Genomic DNA, 21,252 nt, shown 5'->3' with positions numbered 1-21,252 from the left:
TAACTGAAAAAAACTTTTTTCAGGTGTATCTATGGATAGAAGCTGAAAGGGGTATAATTGTCAGAACAGAATTCATTTGCCCAAAACTATTTCTGTATGGCAGGAGTGGACCAGCTGCAATGCTTGTGCTTGGTTTAGTAGATTTAAGCATAGCCAGCTGAACTAATTGCTTGATCTCTTTCTCACTTACAAAGGAGTGCCATAATAGTTAATTAATAATAGACGCTCTCTGAAAGTTTGTGAGAAAAGCTATCGTGCCATGTTTTCAGATACCAATGAACCATTAAATCAACACTCTGAAATGTTTACCAGCTACGAGGTATACCTGTTTTGCAATCAAGAAATACTTTTGATAAGCCTCTAAAAAACAGTAGACCAAAATCGGTCACTGCTTTATTTGAATCAAATTGATGACAAAATTAGTGATAGATGGCAGGGGTTTGGAGACCTCAGTCAGATAAATATAAGAAATTTCAGGTGCTTATCTGACCTTCCTAATTCAGTGGATTGGATTGAAATCTAAGGAAAACAGGTTTTTGTATGTGTACATACAAGTTCTGTGTAGCTGAGACTTCTTTTCCCCTCCCCTCTTGTGAAATGCTTACAATTCCAGTTCCGTCTAGCATCTTGCATGTGCAGGATGAAATGCAATTGAAAACAGTTTGTTTTCTGCATTTCACAGATCATCAGATATTTCTGATCAGACAAGGAAATGAGCACTTGAGTTTGTTTTTTCTTGACTCTGCACATGACTTGGAGATATGAATGCTTTATGCTGCTTAGGAAGTGCAGCAGTACCTCTGGGAATAGCTTGTTCAGCTATCAACAGCAGTTTTGTAGAAACACCCAGCAGAGAACAGACTTACTGAAGGACAGTGAGTCTTTGTGGAAGAGATAATCTTCCTTTAAATGCGTTGTTGATAAAGGGATCAGATTAGTTCCTGGGATTCTGCTTTTGTGCTTGAGATAAGGCAAATCCTCACACTTGTGGCTTGTAATGCAGGACACAGAAGTAACTCATCCAGTTCATGTATGCATCTACCAATACCTTAGGGGCAGATTAGGAATTTCTGAAATGTGGTATGTGTACCACTGGTAGTTGCAGGTTATGTTGAAATGGTACTGAGAAAGAAATTAAAAATGCCTCTTTCCTGGAAGAAGTTAGAAGTGTCTAACTGGGAACAAATGCTCAGCTACGTACATGCAGTTAAGTGCTTGAGCTCTTGATGCTCACTTGTCTCAGGCATACCTGCCATGCCAAATTTACTTCTGTGTGTTACGGGCTTTGCACGAACTGGCAGATCCATGTGGTGTCTTGAAGCTGACTGAAAGTGCTTAGTCACTGGTTGTTGCTAAGAGACAGTTACAAACAGCTGTCCCTATTCCATCCCTGTTCCGCATGGTGTGCGGGGTTGTGCTCCAGGTGGTGCAGGAGAGTCCATCCTTCTCTCTTGTACTTTATTTTAGGCTAAGCATGCACCAACTTGAGTGCTTTGTATGAGGCTTGTTAATGAGGTTTCAAGGTCGCACAAAACTGTATGTATTTACATACCAAGTATGTGTCTTTGGGGAAATGTAGTCCAGAAATAAAGATGGAAAAGCCAGGGAGGAGAAGTAAAGATACAGCTGTGATGTTGGAAGGTCGTGCTAAAATGGTGTCAGAGTGAGAACCTCGGTTTCCAGAATCCAAATTGTGGTCTTATCTATCACCTAACTGGTTCTTTTTTTTTTTTTTTTTTTTTTTTTTTTTTTTAAGTACTAATGCCTCAAGCTTCAGGACAGATGTATCTCATCACTAGCTAGAATTTTATTTTCTCCCTAATGCTGAAATTGCAACAATAATAGTTTTCTTTCTCTATAAAAAAGTGAGAAGAGGACCTGTATACTGCTCTGAGGTCCAGGTGCTGAATCAGGAGCCAGATGTAACCTGTGAGAGAGAGCTAATTTGACTAGTTGGCACTGAACTGGACCAAAAGCCAGATGGTATTTCCTGACATAACATCATGATAAAACACTGGAAGAAGCAATTGAGACTCTTAATAGTATCTTATGATCATTTGGAAATTGACCTGTTTCAGAAGCTGTGGACTATACGCTCTTAATCATTGAGTTGAATACTCCAATTAACTTTTGTGACTTCTTTGTTTTATCCTTTTGTGGGGTGTTCTTGTTTTTGTTTTCCTCGTGTTCCTGTTCTGAATGTTTCTGTATATAACTTTGGTTTGAATTTCCTTCAGTTTTGTAGAAAAATTGTTGGATTTGGGGGTTTTTGAAGAGGCAAATTTGGTAAAAATATCTATATTCTTAATCTTGTGAATAGGAGTACACATTAAAGAGAGCAACTGAATAGATTAGAGAAATATGAAATATAGCACCTGTAAAGAATATAGGGATTGAGACATTATCAAGTAAGACATACTGTTTGGGACTTTCCATTAAAAGAATTGAGTTTATCCTTGTACTTCTGTGGATCGAATGGCAAGACTGTCTCTTGACAAAGCATGGGCCAGTGAATGAGCTTATACTAAAATAACCTTGGTATTATAAGTCTCTTTAATTTACATGTAACTGTCTTTTACCAGCCTCAAAAGTTTGATGCTAGATTCTTGACATCTGTCATATACCCAGATGGCATAATTGGAAAGCTTTCTGAGAGGTATAAATGCACCTTTTACACTTTGAGGCATGTCAGTCCAGCAAGTGTGGAAAGCGTGGGAAAATTGCCTTTGTGAAACGTAGGCTTGATTCGCTTTTACCCACTCACTTTTGCATTATTAACTGCTGGGAGTGAAGGTTGATTTCTTTCCTGGGGCTGAAATGGGGAAAAATGTGAAACAGTCATTCTGACATTGACATGGAAAGTCTCTGAAGAGCTATTGACTTGCCAACACTTGCAGATCCCATAGGTCAATAACCAAATTACAAACTTTGAATGACATCTGGCTTGAATAGAGGGTAAACAAGATTGCAGTAAGACTGTGTTGTGCCTAGGCAAGTGTTTCTATCCCCCAAATTTGAGCAAGGTAAGAAGCTTCTGTCCAGCCTTCACAAACCAGAACATGTGTAGCTGAATAAGAAGAAATGAGGAAAGTAAAAGACAAGAACTGTGTTTAGTTTTGGTTCTCCTATTCTGATCTAACATTTCTAATCGCTAGTGACCCAGTTCATGCAAAATCATAATCATCATTTATAATCTAATCCCTGGAGACCTTGCATAAGCCCTTAGTCGCTTCAGCATCTGTAAGGAAGTTCAGAGGTCCCCACACCAGTGAAGTGCCTTTTCATACAAGTGAAAAACAGGTATTGGTATTATCTTTCTCCCTTTCTGACAGATGCCTAACGTTGCAGCCACCTTTGTGAATCTTGTCGTTACCCTTGCAATGCAACTGTAGGGTTTCCCCTGCTGTAAACTGGACTCCTGGGGATAGCACTAATCCTTTTTGGCATTTATCCCAGAAAGGAGGACAGGGAAAGGCATGGACCCAGTATTTGTGAGCCTGCGTGTGACAGACAACTTGCTTAAAGGATAAGTAATACACACAGGGTTCAATAACTTTATATGCTACACGGTAGTAAAAAGGTGTCAGGGAAGGATAGCGATATAAGGAATTTGGCTCCTTGGGGTTTAATACTTAGATAAGGTTAGAGCTGGCCATTTGCAGCTTTCTCATTTAATGGACTGGAACAAACAAGTTTTGAGGTAAAGATGTAGAGAACTGAAATCACTGTATTTTTAATCATGCTGTATTGTGTGGAATAGGTATCACCATTTCACAACAAACCTGGAAGTTAACCATATCTAGTTATGTGACGTGGGGCTCATGTGCATGCTGCTTTTAGGTCTACTTTGATTTCATTGTTAACCATCATGTAATACTGATACACATATCAGAGACTGCATGATATCCTCTCGTAAGTGACTTCTGAAGTCTTTTAAACTGGTCTGAAAAATATTTGGAGCCTACACTCTGTTGTGTTGGCACAACCAGGTTGAAAGTCTTTTATAGGCTTAGTCTAAATAATGCATTGATTTGTAGCTTTGTGGTCAGTCCCAACAATCAATCTATGTACCCTTAATTTCTCATTTCCAGTTCATTATTAAATGTTAAAGACATGTGAATTGTTTTTGAAGTGAAGATACATTGGAGGCAGGACTGAGTGATGCTTTAAAAGTTCAAAACTTGTTGTGTTGACTGGACAATCTGACCAGTGAAAGACAACCACCTGGCTCATTTGTGGGGAGGCAAGCAGGTGTTTGGTGCCATTGTCTTGAATTGTATTATTCACAACTCTGGGGACTGCGTAAATTCATAAGTGGGGTGTGCAAGCTGAGCTGGAGGCTCAGGTGTGTATGACTGCTCTGTCCAGATGTAATGTATATCCCATATGGAGAAGTAATATTCTGTCCTGCATGCTACTTTATGCAATCATGCTTATTACTACATACATTATAAATTTATGTCTATATTGCAGTAAAATGAGTTTCATTTTATAAATATAGTTTTATATACAGAGAAGAAATTTTTGGATATTTTTGTTGTTTTAAACCTGTATACAATTTTAAAGAAAGAAATACCCATCTAGTCAGTTCAGCCCAATGTTACCCAGCTGTTTGGTTTTAACATATTCCAAAGGCGTGTCCCCACTTTCTGTGCAAAGTTCATATTTCAAATCTTACTATTTAAAATAACACTGCTGTAACCCAGTGCTGAGATATCATGAGACTACATAGGAGACTTGCTGCAATAGGGAGGCTTTCTACTGTGAAGTCTTTTACTTCTTTTTCTGTAAAATAATTGCCACTGCTGCAGGGATTGCTGGTGGGGTGACTGCTTTAAGGTGCTCATATGTACATGCCTCAAACTTCTGAGTACATGGAAACCTGCACCCAGATTTGGAGTTAGTAAGGGGTTTGAGTTAGTTGCCCTGCACTCATGGTTCCCTCAGGCAGAGGACAGCAGTCAGTTTGTGACCCAGCCGTGAAGCTCTGTCTGGGGAGCACCATGCCCCCCAGCAAACCTTTCAGACCCCAAAGCTTTGACTGCCACAGACTGCTTGTCCTGGTCGTCTTTTAGGGAACTTCACTAGTTAGACAGACTTCTTTTGGGACTCTTCCTGCTTCATTCACAGGGATAAGCAAAATGATAAATGTCATATATGGGCTGATTATTCACAAATACTAGTTCTGATGAACATTTTTTATTCTTTCCCAGATTAATTTTTAAAATTTTTTTTGTTCTCTCCAGAGGAATTGTGTCCCATTGTGATTCAGTTGGATGAAAAAGGAGCTGTTAATTAGTGTTCAAAAACACACCACTGTGATTGTTATCCATACTATCTCCTTATAGCCTCAGACAGCTATACATACGTACAGCAGAGGAGAAGCGTGGACTCTGCTGCTTCTGCGCTGCTGTTACAAGAAGCAGCTGCCCATTACTGAGCATTGCTCTGAAATTTGTTGGCAGTTACTCAATTCCATAACATTTCCCAGGAGCTGAGGGGTTCAGCGGTGCCTTGGGGCTGGCAGTCTCACAGGAGGTGGTCAGGCTGAGCTGTGCCTGAACCTTGGACCTACCAGAAGGAGACCGTTTGTCTGACCTACAGCTTTTCTGTCCCAGCCAATGCTCAGGGTTCTTGCCTGATGCATAAAATTATTTAATCTGGAGTCTTCTCATTATTATTTTGGCTTATTTTCACATGAATAAGGATTATTCATGGGTCAGAGAGTTTTTACAATTAGGTTCATTGCCCTATTCCTAGAAGCCATAAATGGTCTGCCAAGCAGACAACTTCTCAACAAAGCACGTAGATATATGTTTTAATGTTCTACTTTAAGAAAATAAAATTTGAGCGTGCCCTTTACTAAAAGAAGAAATAAATCTAGAATGCAAGTTTGTCTAGTCTTTTTAAATCTATCATAAAATAAATGTTTTGACTTTTTCTCAGGGACAGCATATTCCTGGCAGTTGACAGAGTCGACCAGAAAAGCTGGTGCTCCTTGGCCTGTCAGCTACTCCTCGTGCCTTTGATCATGCAGATACCTTTAGCCCTTTTGTTTAAATATATACCTAAATGCATTAAATGTCTGGTCTTACTGCTTTGGTTCCTAAGGGACATGGCTGTGAACTGATTGCCACTTGACATCAGGTATTCACACTTGAGCTGTTTTTTCTAATGTAATCTATAATGTCCAAGGAGAACAACACAAATATTGTTTCCTGCAAACTGTAATCCAATATAGACAGGACATTGATAAGATATGATGAATTGATAACTTTTTTTCTTAGAATTTTGAATGAAAGCAGAGGAAATTATTTGATTTGTGCTTGAGTTTTTCAAATTTTCCTTTTTTGTGAACTTCATAGGACCAAAAAATAATATAAGCAAATGTGCCTTTTTGAAGCTGCTGAGGGATTCATTTGTTTGATTTGTGGGGGTTTTTTGGTTGGTTTTTTTTTTTTTTGGTTGATTGGTTTCTTGTTTGGGTTTGGTTTTTTTAAGCCCTGCTTAGGTAAGATGCTCTCTCTACAGACTAGCATCAACATGCTGGAAGTTTAACGTAGTAGTCTTAGTGGGTTTTGTTTATCTGGTCTCCTACATGTTTTGGAAGAATGGTGCAGAGATCATCTTTAAGTGAAAATGCGTAGTTAACATTAAGGGCAAACTGGATCAGGTGTCACTGCAACCTCTGTGGGGAATGGGTGTACAACGTAAAAACAAAGGATGGGAAAATACCACAACTCCAAGGCTCTGTGGAACAATATCAGTCTTTGGGGGTGGAAGGACCCCTGAGCAGGACTGGTGGATTAGGTGCACTGGGCAGAGTTTGTTGAAGCCTTGCCTTTGTGGCGTGGTGCCAGTGAAATCTGAGTAGCTGTCTCAGTTATTTTGCAGCTGACCTTGTGGCAGAGACATTGGGAGGAGATGCGTGAGAAGTTTAATGGGGCAGAGGTTGGGCAGTGGGCATGGAATAATGCGTTTCAGGAGGAAATGGGGAAGAAAATGCCAGACAGTGTGAAGATTTGTTTAATGCTTTTATTCCAGGTGTGTTTTGTTTTGAGCTGTCATTTCAAAGTCATGATCAGCTGGAGACAATAGAGCTTCACCCTGTTTGAAGAGAAGAAAGCAAAAAAATAGGTAAAGTGCATGTCAGTTAAAAAAACCAAAAACAAACCCAGAAAAACCCACGTGAAAAGGCAGGCTGAATTAAGACTTCATTTTTTTTATTATTTTCCTCTGTCCATTCAGGAAATCCATTAAATACCTTAATCTACTAGTTTGTTGGGTTTTTTTCAGTAATATAAAGAGTTTGGAGCCTTTTTGGAATGCAAAGAGTTGTTAAAAAGTAAGTATTTGAAATGTTGGCCAACTGTGAAGGACAGTGTGATAAGGAAAGTGTTCTTCTAAACACCAGAACTGTACATACACTGAAATTTAATACCACTTTTCTGTTTTACAGAATCAGTTTTGAAATCGGACTTCAGTGTCAGGTTTTTCTTTTTTTTTGTTCTGTTTTGTTTCTCAAACAGATGCATGGGAGACCATTTGGGACAAAGTATTTCTTGCAGAACAGTGGTATTTTCTGAAGAACATGCCTATTTGTTACCTTTCTGCCTTTCTTGGGGTAGCCTAGAAGAGCTGGTTTCTCAGTCATCTCTAGTGCAGTAGCAATTGTTTCCCATAAGACCACAAACCTGCTGTGGGGTCTTGTCTGCTCTGGGAAATGCCTTCAGTGCTGGGAAGCAGGAGCCAGGAACACAGCACAGGTCTGAAGGATGGCAGGGCCTTTTTTTGTGTAGGACCTTTGAAACACCATGATCTGTGTATGTGCACTTCCTTGGCCTGTGAAGCTGACAGAAAATGTGCACTTGCCTAGAACCTCAAGCGTTTACAAATTAGCTTTACTTGTACAGCTGAACAGGGAAACAAAGGGCGGAATTAATGGAAAATTTCCTTGAATGAATATCACAGGGGCAGGTATTTGAGTTTTATATGGCATCATTAAATGGTTTAAAACTCTGAAGGTGACTTCAGTCAGCATTTCTTCTGCTTCCTATTCTGTACCTCAGAGGAAATGAATGAGACTATTATGTTCACCCTTGCTTTATTATTCAAGAACTGGGGTCTCTCGGCGGAGTAGAAGATCAGTGAGTAATAAGCCTGCTGAAAGGATTTTTTTTTTTTTTTTTAATTTTTACATTATGTGTAACCTCTGAAACTCATCCCACAGAAGTCACAAGGAGCAAAGTTTAATAGGAATCCAGAAACTATTACATATTTTCACAGATGGTGGGACCATCCGCAGTTACTTCAGGGAGAGTAATTGTATTTCTGATCATCAGCTACTCATTTACTCAGCTGGTGGATACACCACTTCACAGCTTCTTACACTCTATGGCCTCTACATCTCATTAATACCCCCCTGAATAGCACATCCAGCAGTGCTCTGTGTGCTGGGGTCTAAGTCTGGCACAGGTTAAGTAGCATGTAGGTGGATAGTAGCAAGTAGGTGGATCAGAGCTTTAGTCCCCGCAAGAGGTTGTAGTTTTATGCCAGAAATCTGGACTTTATCTCATCACGTTAGTAACCCTCTGGGCTGAGATGTGCAGTAGGATGTTGGTCACATCAACATGTCTGAGAGCAGTGTTCAGCATTTGTTTATGGCAGACACTGCTCAAGGGTGGTTTGTGCTCCGCTGGATGGAGTTTAGTGCTTCACTGAGATACAGGTTGCAGCCCTGGTGCTTCAGTTGGACAGTGTGGGTTCTACTGTAGTCGGGGAGGATGGCACATGACTCTGAAGAGCTCTGGAAGTTGGTCCAATTTTCTTGACTGAAACTTTTCTCACTACCTCTTGACCCATGGGGAGCTTTGCAGCTGCAAGACTATGATAGAAAGGGTTGAGTGCTCTTACCTACTTGAGAACTATGTGGTGAATGCCATCTGAGGCCGGGCTTATGTGGACATCCCGTCAGAGCCCTCTCCACGCACTGGTGGAGCACCAAAGGGAAGATGACATCAGGCTGCAGCCAGCTGGTCCAGAGCTACTAGGAGTTCAGGTGGAGCATGGCAGAGCTAGAGCTCATGTGGAAAGAAAATCATATCCTGGGGAACTACTTCTAGCACAAAAAGTTTCACTCCATTTGCCAGGAATGAAAAGCTCAAGTAATTAAACGAACAAACAAACAAACAAAACCCACAATGGGTATTTTAGCTTTTCAGGATCCTCCCTTAGCCCAAGAGAGGAAACTTTTAATTTTTACGCTTCCCTCCTTCTTCATCTTTTGGAAAGGTTATGATCACATTTTTTACAGGTCATTACTAATTGTATTTGTTTTCTAAACATTACCAGTTGTTTCAGCCACCTCTGTCTACTTGTGTTTTCCCACTGAGCCTCTTACCTCTTTCTTCTTGCCTATTTTCCCCGCTTCAGAGGATTCAGGTGGGTCTTCATGTTACTTCTCTAACAACTGCTATTTGCTGTGAGGTTAATAAAAATAGTTTGCGAAAAACTAATGAAATTCTGGGCATAAGGGGAAAAAAATAATCTGTTATGGTCAGATATTCATGGCATTACTAAGGACCATAAGGTCCTGAAGGCAGAAAATTGAGGCTTTTTTTATCATCTTCTTGCTGTGGATTTATTCTTCAAAGCCAGTGCCATTTAAGAGAAATTTAGACAGATGGGCTTTGCTTTGTGGGGAAAACTTATTAAAGATTAAATTGCGTATTTTTTCCTTGAGCTAGTACTGTGCTGTGTTTCCTTTACCTGGTCTTTTGTTTGTTCTTGCGCAATAACCTTTTCAGGAGTTTTATTTTGGAAGATAAATAGAATATCTTACTCCTTTGGCATTCTAGTAAGGATTTGCTTTCCAAGTCTGTCTTCTTATAGCTGAGCAGTTCAGGCTAAATCCTGGTATCGTGGAAGTCCGTGTTTACAAACCAAACCAAAAAACCTCAGAATGCATTCTACTACCTTTTTGGGGTTTGTCTGTTTTAGGTAGAATACTGAGGGTTTTTTCCCCTTTTCTTCAAAGGGAAGTGGAATGGCAGCAGTTTGCTCTTCTGTAGCTGATGGAAAGAAGCTGTTAGCGGCGCTTGTTACTTGCAGCGAGTCAGGAAATTCTTTCCAGTGTGTCCAGATGCTTCCTGTGCACAAGGCTGGTGTCATACTTGGCACATGATTAAAAAAAAAAAAAAAATCACACTCAGGCTGCTTTTTATTTTGCATTTAGCCAGGTCCTTTGGCACCATGGAGGAAGGATAGTCTTGCTGGCTGGACAGTGTCACTGTGCTTGGAGTTGTTTGGAAGAACAAAAAGGAACCATGTAAAATGTATTTAGCTGTTGAAAGCCTCCCCTGGCTTTCTTCTCCATTCCACCTGTGTGCTGTCCTTCTTGAAGTAATAGACTAACTCCTATTCTGCATGTGTCAGGTTCTGCATTGCTAAAAAAATAGTTGTGACAACTGATGCTTGTAGCAGTGCTGCATTTCAAAGGGAGAAGAGAAGATGGTTGCATCTTTGCACTCTGTGTGGGATTTGAGCTCTGACCCCTTTGTACATTGTGTTGTTCTCTTTACATGCCTCTGTGTGGGAAAAATTGTGCAAACCATACGTCCTGGTTTATGCTTGTAAAACTTGTGGGCTGGTGGACCTGTAAAAGGAAGTATGATGCATTTGCTACCTTTGGAGAGGTCTCTCCTGGACTCCTGGTCACCACGCTAAGAAGACATCTGGATAAACCAGAGTAAAAGCAGTTTCCTACACTTTCTCCTTATCTCCTTCCAAACACAGTGTTGGGAATCCTGTCCTCTCTCTCTGCCCGAGTCATAGCTGGATGTCATCAAGTCCCATAGTCCCAGAGGAGGATGTGTTGGAGAGAGGAGAATACAAGAGGAAACAAATACCAGGAGAAAAATTCTTTAAGCAGGAATCATTTCAACAGGAAATGTTCTGGTCCTTTTGAGAAACTTGTGTTGTAACTATTTTCAAGATGCTGATTTAATTTTGTTCCAGCTTTGCATTTATTTCTTGCTACTTCTTGCTATTTCTTGCTTCTTCTTTCCTAGAAGGGAGATGTGTATTTTGGTTTTTGAAAACTTTGTCTGCTATTACTGATCATCAACTTTGAGTCACCAGCAGATCTGTAATGTACAAAAAAGGTGTTACGAGTTCTGCTGGGTGGTACTTTTAAAACTGAAGGGACCCTCAATTTTGGAGATGCCCACTGAACATGCTCATGCAAACTGACATGCACAGGAACTGACCTGGCCCATAGACTCACTGCACGGTGTAACCCTTAAGCGACTCCTGGGGTTTCAGAGTTACACCTGTCTGTGATAGATCAGAATCTGGCTATTGCACGGTTTCTCTGGTGCTGCCTGCTAAATTAGGGAAAGGAGGGGAAACGCCAGGTTTCTGTTTGGAAACAAGAGAAACAGAGTGGAACAGAATGAATTGGACTTTCTTTAGATGTTATTTTTCAAGCAGTTTAGCTATGTGTCTGAAACATAATACAAGTAAATACAGAGATTTCCAAAATCTTCCAACTCTGATCTTGCTAAAGCTTTAACAGGTTTTAATTGCTCCCAGGTTTAAGGCAAGTGACTTTAAAACAATCTAAGACTCCCAAACTAAAAATACAAGATTATTAACTATTAACAGAGACTTTTACCATTGCAGTGACTGTTATCTAGATCTATAGCATAGTGTGGTTTCTGCAAGGAAAAGTGTGGAGCAAAGTGGATAGGGTGGGACATGTTCTGTTGTACCTTGTGCCTGCATGATGGGGAATCAGGAGACAGCATGAGGTCTTCTGTCCTACTTCCAAGCCGTTTGGGGCTCATGCTGAGTACTGTGGATGTGGCTGCCCTGCATGGATTTAAAACGTTTTGCCTGGATTTGGGTAGATTTGTGTTTGTCCCTTGGTGTGGTGTGGATTATCTTCCACTGATGGATTTAGTGAGGATAAACTGGATAAAGAGTGGGTATGCTGAAATGGCTGTAGTTTTGGGGAGTGAGCCTGCCCCCTTGCCTGCGACCAAGCACTGTAACAAGCTCATCTGTAATGAAAGATGGAGAAAACCTCCAGCAGAAACTTTCAGTGTCCTGATGTGGAGATGGAGCAGCACATGTGAAGGGTGGTGATCTCTAACACTAGCTACCGTCATCCCCTTTGCTGTCTTTTGAATGAGAACACTGTTACTGCTTAAATTTCGTTGATATGGAAAATTCAGTTGATATGTAAAAATAATTTTCCTTTCCTTTCAGTATTTTATTGATTCAATGGGTAGTAGTGAGCTGTGTTCTGTAAATGCCTCCACATGCTGAATGATCTCATTTTCCATGTGGGAGTATGGAATAAACTTCAGAACACAAAAGACTGCATGAAAAGGTGGCATTAATTAGAAAAAATTACCATCAGAAGGCAGATTATTATACAGAACATTCTTTTTGACATTGCGAAACAGCTTTTAATTTAATATTAAGTTTAATCTGACAGCACTCAGAAATAACCACAAAGCTCTGCAGTTTAATTTCTGGCAAGGGAATATCCTTAAAGTTAGTTATTGAAGCATAGTAACAGTTTTTGGGGAAAAGAAATATAATAAATTTGAAAAAAAAAAAAGGCAAATAAAAGGAATAAGTTCTGCTGAATAATAATAAAGGGCTTAATTGAAATCAGTAATTTTTAGTCATAACATAGGTCAGTGAGAAAAGGTGAAATGGAACACCCAGATTCTTCTCAGAGTCCCAAATATCTACTAGCTGTGAAGTAGTTGCCATGGACATGCAAGTGTAAACATAGAAGTTTGGGGAAAAAAAAAAAAAAAGGGTTGAAAGGGTTGACATTTAGTTGATGTATTGTTTAAAAAAAAAAAAAAAGAGGAACATTAATACAGCAAATAAGAGGAGAGATCAAAACTTAATGTAGATAGCAGGCACCAATTTGTCTGTGGCCACAGTTGCAAAATGCACAGTAAAGCAAACAGTGGTGAGGTAAGGCTTGTGTTTTGCAATTATCCTTGGTTTTGGAGCTGCACAAGCCCTTACATGATTGCTTTTTATCTCTATTTATGCCAGAGAAATACTGGCTTATTTTAAAAGGCAAAAAAACAACCCAAGAACTACACTTGCAGGCTTATGAAAATGGGATGGAAACTCTCATATGGTCATAATTATTTTTGCTTTTGTCCGGAGGCTGCCACTGTAAGCAGGGCTTGTGATGCTGGGGAGTTGGTAGGTGCCCACCCAGAGCTCATGGCTGGCCTGAGCCAGCTGCCCGGAGGAGGCTTCACAGCTGGGAGCTGAAATGCAGAGGTGGCAAAGGCAGTCTGGAGCAGAGCCAGAAACTGGACCCTAATTTTAGGAGGCTGGGTGGCTGTGATGAACATGGGAGATGGGAAATTCCTGATGAGGATGGTTTGTGTTTGCTTTCAGAAAATCTTAGGGGAATTACTGCAGTCCAAGACTTGAAAGACCCCAGCAGATGAACCATCCAGAGAAGTGCTTGCCTCCAGCATCTCCTTACATTCCTGCTTAACTTCCCCTCTCGCTCCCCATTTTTGTTGTGACTTTTTCAGTCAAGTTTTTTTTGTTATGAGAGTGGTTAATTTCAGAAATATGGGGAATGTTTTTAAAACATTAAAAAATGTTCTTGTTGCTCAGACAGCAGGCTGTGAAATCACTTGGCAGGGATGTTTTTATTTCAGCTGACCCTGGAGAATCTGAAGGATACCACAAATGCATTTTTAATGGTCAGCTGCAATTTTACTTGTAAGTAATAAAGGGCAACTAATCAGAGCATCATTTAGGGCAAAAAATAGCTCGACAATATGAAGTCATTCTAAAGTGCGGGGCCAGATGAAGATATCCATGTTCAACATAGACTTTGAACTCATCATGTTTGTGAAGATGGGCAATAAAAAGCAGAATCTAAGCATTGCTTTATTTTTTTTTTTTTGTGAGATGTGTGTCGCAACCTGCTCTGCAAATGACACAAACTCGAGGGATTATAGTTAAACTCATTTTCAAGACAATACTCTGTAGTAGACCATATGTCAGTGTTGTATCTTGTTCTTGCAGCAGTGCTTTAAGCACTCGGGCTGCTGGCTGAGACTCTCAGATAATGGAATATGGCATCCCTGTTGCTTACCTGAGCCTTTTTATCTGCTTAGGGCCGAATATCACCTTTGTTTAAATAAACTCTGTGCAAGATAAACTTTCAAAGGCTTGAGTGTTGGTTATTGTCTTTTTCCTATTGAACATCTGTGAGATTTGGGCACGTATTTGCAATTGTAGGTTTTTTTAAAATTAAGCTTGTAATGAGAAAAAGGAAGCGATGTGAAAACATCCTTCCTCTTTGTTTACTTCCTTAGCACATCTTTCCTTGTTGGTTTCTAACAAAGCCTTCAAGCTGTCTTGAACTGCGTAACCAGATCAGTTGGTCTGTCCTAGGAGTTTAGCTGCTGTAGATCTCTCCTCTCTCCTGAACAATTACACTGGTGCGATGCAGAATAAGGGGAAGACGAGACAGGTGGTGAGTCCTGCTCGCAGTGATTTTAAAGGCAGCATCCTTGCTGACTTTAATGATCCCTGGATTAAAGGGCAGAAAACATCTCATGCAACTTCTCTGTAACTGAGGGAAGCTCCCTGAGCCACCCATGGATGTGTCAGCTCTGGGAACAGGCAGATGTCACCATACCCCCTTTCTTGTCCAGAACACCTTTTAGAGTTGTGGCAGAGTTTTACCTGTGATGAAATAACACTGATGCTACCTGGGCTGCAGCAGTGGTTGTTGGGGGCCACGGAGGCACTGAGAGCTGTTGTTATGAAGCTGTGATGTGTTTTAGCTTGGTTTCAAAAAAAAAAAAAAAAAAGGCACTTACATTTTTAAGTGCTCGGTTTCCTTTAATATTTTTGGACGTTACCAAGCTTAGCCAGATTAATTCAAGGTTCCAAAGGTAACTCATTCCTGCATGTCTGAGAAAGTCATTAAAGAGTGAGAGGAGCGAGACAGCAATGAGTGCCACCAAGAAGAGAAACATGGTGTTGTGAGCTGAAGTTCTCTGCTCCTTTGGCCTGATACCCATTTTACCTGCTCCCTCGGTACCAGCTTGGGCAGCTGTGTTTGGAGCCACTCACCCCACATGCTGCCTCTTGCCCATCCGCTGCCTTGGGGGCATGGAGGGGGAAGGGGGAAGCTGGTGCTGCAGAGCCCTGAGGGGTAGAGGATGGTGGGGGCAGAGCACAAGGAGCTCTGCTTTTCAGACAGGATTTCCCTTGATGTGATGACAAGAGATACGGCAATCTAATACTTTTTTCCTTTGCTGGGTCACCAGACAGAGTAATGATCATCACTGATGCCATAAATATTTATGAAAAAAAATTCCATCCCATCTTTCCCTTTCACTGATGTTTTTTATCCACACTGTTTCTCTGCTTATGGTCAAATTACCCATCTGATTCATTTTTCATCATATATATTCCTCACTCTTACACTTGTGGGCTACTGTAATATTGCATGTATTCAGGTTATTGTGAGAAAAATTATGGTACTATTTTTGGAGGAGTGCTTTTTTGCTATATATCGTGCACGCTGGTAATAGAGTGTTTCTATATTGCTTTGAGATGGTATGTTACTATTGTCAAATGGGGTTTTTTCCTACATTAGTTACACAGCAATGAAGTTTTTTGACATTTTAGAGAAGGTTTCACTGGTTTGTTTTTTCTAAGGAAACCTTTATAAAGCCATTTTCAGTAGTATGTGTTTATACATATTTTACACAGCCTAAATATATTAAAGAAAAATTAAGGGTCAGGCAGAAGCTCACAGATCCAATTAATGAGTTTCAGTAAATGCCCTTAAATCCTTTGTGTATTGGGAGTAGGGCACAGAAAAACCTCTCCTGGTGCTTATTTCCACTTATTGCTTCAATATTTAATTAGCATGGCTTAGTTGCTGTAATTCTCAGTGAGTTTTTAAAAGATGTAATTTGAAACTAATTGAACTAATGCACTGACTGTTAATTACCCAGACCTGAAGATGTAGGAACAGTAGGAAGTCAGTCTCCGTGAAGACACTGGGTGTGTTTCTAGGTCAAGATTGAAGCTCAGTTGTGGCTGAGTAGACTTAAGGAAATCTCTCCAGCTTTCTCTGTACCCCTTTTGGTCATCTGCAGACAAGGAAGAGGTGAGTGGCATAACAGCCTTGATGCTGTACTTGGCATTTGTCCTACAAGGAGAACCAAATAAGCCCTAAGCAGTGGTCTTGTCACATTATCTGTAGTGGGAGTAATAGTGGCAAGACACATAGCTGGCGTGCGTACGTGCATACTCTTTGCATACACGTGTGTCATCTTATACATATATGTGTGTGTATGTGTATATGCATATTAAGACACATCGTAGAATCATAGAATGTCTCAAGTTGGAAGGGACCCTTAAGGATCATAGATTCCAACTCCTTGTCCTTTGCAGGACTACCTAAAACTAAACCATATGACTAAGAGCATCATCCAGACGTACATATATTTTCCAGGCTTTAAAGAAGTATTAATGAACAATTTTTATTTTGCCATGAATTTTAAAGGGTGAAAAACTGCATTGCTTGTGGAACATCATCTTTTTTCTGAGGCCCTTTCCTGACTGTGTTTATAGGTATGGGTGGTCTGTGGGGGAGGCCTTATTTCTTAGAGGATCAGTGTGCTTTTCCTTTGGCTAATAGACACCCTGCTATTTGTTAATCAGCAAGTGAAATTTCAGCAAAGGATAACAGATTCTTAAGTTTTGCATTCTTGCTATTGGGCAGGTGGACATTACTATAAATTTACAATAAATGTGTCATATTGAAATTTAAGATCTTGCCAGTTTGATTACAGTGAGGAAGCTTGCTTATGCTTCATAACTCTTGCAGTTTTGTGTAAGCATTTCTTAAGCAATTTCAAATTGTCATGAAGAGCATACACTCGAGTCTCCCTGTTAGTTAGAAAAGATGTGGAAGCTCAGATTTCCCACTTTTTTTTTCCTCTTTTTTTTCTTTTGACATTTTTCAAAACAATGCTGTACATTTTTTTCTGCTGATAGCTTGGTTCTTGCCTGTGACTTTAGTCCAAGGTCTTACATCTTTCTCAGTGCTCTGATGTGAGTTGTTAGCAGTGGATTTGCGGGCATGGGAAGCATTGCTGTGGCATGCTGTGCAAATCCCAGCTGGCTGGCTGTTCTCCCACGTACCTGCAACCCTGCCAGGCAGCAAAAGGTATGGATGGCAGAGCAGAGGGCCTGCTGTCTGAGAAACCGCTTCACTGCTGTGGGGTCTGATCATGTAGTGACATGGGGATTAGTTTTTTCTCTCCATTATTTTGTTTGAATGGCAGCATGAACCAACCATCTGCCTGATTAAAACCAGTACAGTAGCAACTGTGATGGGAAAATATTAGCAAGACTTTTTTTCTGTGAGTTTACAACTGTTCCTGGTGTGGTGGCAACACATATTTCCAAATGAATTACTATTTGGCGGGGTGCCCCACATTTTGGAGACCCTCAGCTGCTGTAGATCTCAGTAATGCAGTGTGAGGGTTTGTTCTTCACTCAGACATCAAAACTGGCTGCTTTCACATCAGTATCCCAACCTCCAGTATGTTTTCCTCATCTCAGGAGGGAATGAAGGAAGCAGAGCTGTCTCCTGAAACACGTAGGAGATCAAGAATAGCTATTTTCATGTTTCTTGGAGGAGCCTGGAGGCTGAATGACTTGAGTCTGTAGTAGGAAGGGTGACTGCAGTTTCTGTCACCCTTCATATTTAGGAAGAGGAACAGTAAGATTGTTTACTTGCAGTAGAATTGTTTATTGGATCTCCATGCATCATGCTCCAAATCTTAAGTGGCAGTTGAGGATATTCTTAAGTGAGGTGTCTTCTAGTCGATTATCTATAGTTAATGCAGTATACATTATTGACTGGGAAAGCTGTGTTTTATTTGATTAAGAGCTTAGAAACAACAGCGCCCATTTCCTGGCATGTTCTATGTCTAGTGGCAATAAAAAGAACTTAGATCTGGTTTCAATCTTTTAACTCAGCGTAATTTCTTATGCTGTTTTTGTTTTTCTCAAATAGAAATATTGAAAAATGACCTTTTTTTTTTTTTTTTTACATGCTGCGAGAGAGAAGTTTATATATATATGTTTATACTCTTATTTGATGGGTGATCTTGATTTCAAACTTTTTTTATAAACCATCAGCAAGAGAGACATTTTTGAAAGCTGTTCATGTTTGACTGTTGAAATAACTTTGCTGTGATGCTGAACTGCTTCTGGCAGGAAAAGACCTAAGTTCAGTAAGTAGCACCGAACCATGTTCTGAAGTTTGCAGCTACCCTTTATGTAAGTGTGAGCAAAATTTGATCCCTTCTTTATTTTAAGAAGTTGTTTTATTTTCCCTCTTTGCTACAAGGCTGCTTTCTACAGCTGTTTACCACACCCATGAAAGCTCAAAAAAGAGGGAATCGACCTTTCCTATATTTCAGGGAACTTTCATCTACAGCTCTTCGCCCAAACCCGAAATGAACTGCATGTTTTACCAACACTGAGACAGATTTGGAATGGGAGCTCTTAGCTGGGCATGTATTGGCCTGAAAGTTTTTGGCAAACTAATGAGTTCAGGGAAGAAACAAAGCTCAAAGGACTGATTTGTAGGAGCAGTGAAAGAGCTCAGTAGTTGAGCTAGGGAGTGATTAAAGTTGTGTGATTACGATATATGTGTCAGGCATAAACAAAGAAAGGAGGAGCTCATTAGGGCAGTGGAAGCAAAGGAGAAATACAACCTGAAAAATGGACAGCAAATAAAACTGAGATTATCACTTACCACCAAAAGTTGGAAACCTTACTGCTGGAGACATACCAGTTGTATTAAATGGGCAGGAGAAGATATGCAGCTGGGACTCACTCTTGTGGAACTCATGAGATTCTTTAATTTCTTTGATTCTTTTATTCAGATTTAGTGGCAAGCAGGGGACTGCTTGAGCATGTCATCTAACTTCAGGCTTAATATGGGTAATTAAGTTCCATACAGTAATCAACTGATCAAATCCAGTACTTGTGGATAAATTAGAGAAGTGGGTTTCAGCCTGTGGCCTATGGATTGCTTCACTTTCAAGATGAACATGAAAAGTTAATGAAGACAACAAACTTCTTGTCAGTAGGCTTGAATATTTACTGTAAAAAATTACATCCCTGAAGGAGGAGAAAAAAACCCCCAACAAAACAGGAAAGCAGTAATATACTGCATATGTCTGTATATGCTTTAAAACACATCAGACTTTAATTTTTGTAGAGGAATGGTCAGCACGCTATTTGGCAAGATTGTTATAGCAGTTAGCTATACTCACTGATGAAAATTTGTGCTTTGTTTCAAGACTCAATTTTGCTATTTTCAGCTTCTGGCTGTTGGATCATGTATTACCTACCTTCTGAATCATTACTTTGGTCATGGAGTCAAGGTAACAGCAGGGAGACCAAAAACTACTGTAGAGGTATCAGAAAGTAACATACCAATATAAGTTTACTAACACATATTTGAAAGGGTAACATCTCCAGCAGATTTCAGGCCAGATCAGGTATCATCTTTCATTTTTGGAGTCAATGTAGAATGGGTAACCTCATACTATGTAGTCTGGCCAATGTGACAGAAATGTACTTGTGCCTGATCCAGGCTGAATTTTTACTGTGATGGAGCTGCTAAAGCACTGGACTGATATCAGTGACTAGGGAGTCCTGGCTTCTACTAATCTTCAGTGATGCAGCTATCTATGATGCTTTTTGTGTTATGATGCTATCTAATTTTTAATGATTTTTTTTCAGATTTTTTTAAAAAACATTGACTTAAATTCATTCTCTACATATATATTTTTTCCATTAAACTCAGGAAATGCTTTAAAGGTTTTGTGTTTGAAATAACAATGAAGTAACAGTGCAATGAGTCATTTCAAATCCAGTTTTCATAACTTAGTGTTGGAATGTCAGTAAGTCAGGATAAAAACAGAGGAGGCTCTATGGTCAATATTAATACTTATATATGAAATATTTAAGTAGGAATTCAATAAATTAATATTCTTCTATTTATATACAGACTACTTTTAGATTTAATGTATCTGTAGAGTTACTTGGCTTTATTTCTCATGTCCTCAAGTCTTTACAGTTTAATCATCAGTAAGAGCATCCTTCTTGATAAATAAAATACAGATATAAATCTCTTTTCAGTGAACAGTGTCGCAGTATGAATAATGAAAAGGGAATCAGATTGGTATTGACAACAGGTAGTTTGTCTTCAGAATCTTCATAAATTTGTTCTGAGAAAGTGTTTATTAAACAATTTCAAATACATGTTTAAGTTTGTTTTCTATTAGCAAACAGGCAGAAAAACCATTTCTGACTGCAAATTATTTGCTGTGAACATTTCAGTCACATAGATAATTCTCAGTAGTGAATTCTCTAGTGAATTTTTTAATTTAATTTTTTTTTAATATTTTGCTCTGTTTCTGTGAAAAAAAAATATGGCTCGTGGTATCACTGAAAGTGGTAAAAAATGTGAAGTCATTTATCACAAAACTAATGAGGAAATCTCAGCTGTGAACGGAGAAACGAGAGAAAAATCAGTCTTTAGTTTTCTTGTTACTCCCTCTAGACAGCTTGTTAAGTCACGTGGAAATTAGAGAGTATATGCGATGGAAAGACTTTTAAAGTAAATTTTGTGGAACAAACCACCAGAATTGGTGTGATTTTGTTCACGTCTTTTGCTATTCTGTTATCTAAAAGATCCAAGCAGGTTATTAAACAGACAAATCTGAAACTTCGTATATACAGTTTGGATATGGGACATCAGGTTTTTCATATACATCTAATTTGATTTTGCGTTATTCAGACAGTCCTTCTGTTGTGGTTAGGGACACTCGTTAAAGGGTGTGTAGCATGGCTATTAGCATTAGAAAAAAAGTTTTTAAGTGGAAGTGTACCTTCTTGCCACAAAGGTTCTTTGAAAGCTGATGTAAATATTACAAGTTCATTAAAAAAAAAAAAGTATCTCTCTAAGAATTAAACATTAGGACCCACTATGTTGTGCAGGGAGACAGAGTAACCACTGAAGTATACTGTAGTATAATGTAAACTAATCTGCCACTTCTCAGTAGCAGTTGTTTACTAACTTTTTCTGTTCTATTCAGGCAGTTGTGACTGTATGGGTGAGGGATGGGGAAACAGGCG

At 39.5% G+C, this 21,252-nt stretch overlaps 1 protein-coding gene and 1 long non-coding RNA gene across 3 annotated transcripts in view; both read left to right on the top strand.

The window, feature by feature from the left end:
* The window catches only part of LOC141941470 (putative acyl-CoA dehydrogenase 6), a 96,880-nt gene that overhangs the window by 22,032 nt on the left and 53,596 nt on the right, over positions 1–21,252 (top strand). The gene's annotated exons all lie outside the window — the stretch shown is intronic.
* Positions 7,042–14,229, top strand: LOC141941497 (uncharacterized). The gene is made up of 2 exons (XR_012628360.1): positions 7,042–7,137; positions 13,441–14,229. It is a non-coding gene; the product is annotated as an uncharacterized LOC141941497 (long non-coding RNA).

The sequence above is a fragment of the Strix uralensis genome, chromosome 1 (genome assembly GCF_047716275.1).
Source record: "Strix uralensis isolate ZFMK-TIS-50842 chromosome 1, bStrUra1, whole genome shotgun sequence".
Lineage (NCBI taxonomy): Eukaryota > Metazoa > Chordata > Aves > Strigiformes > Strigidae > Strix > Strix uralensis.
Note: the sequence above shows the minus strand (reverse complement) of the source record. Positions and strands in the feature narration are given on the sequence as shown.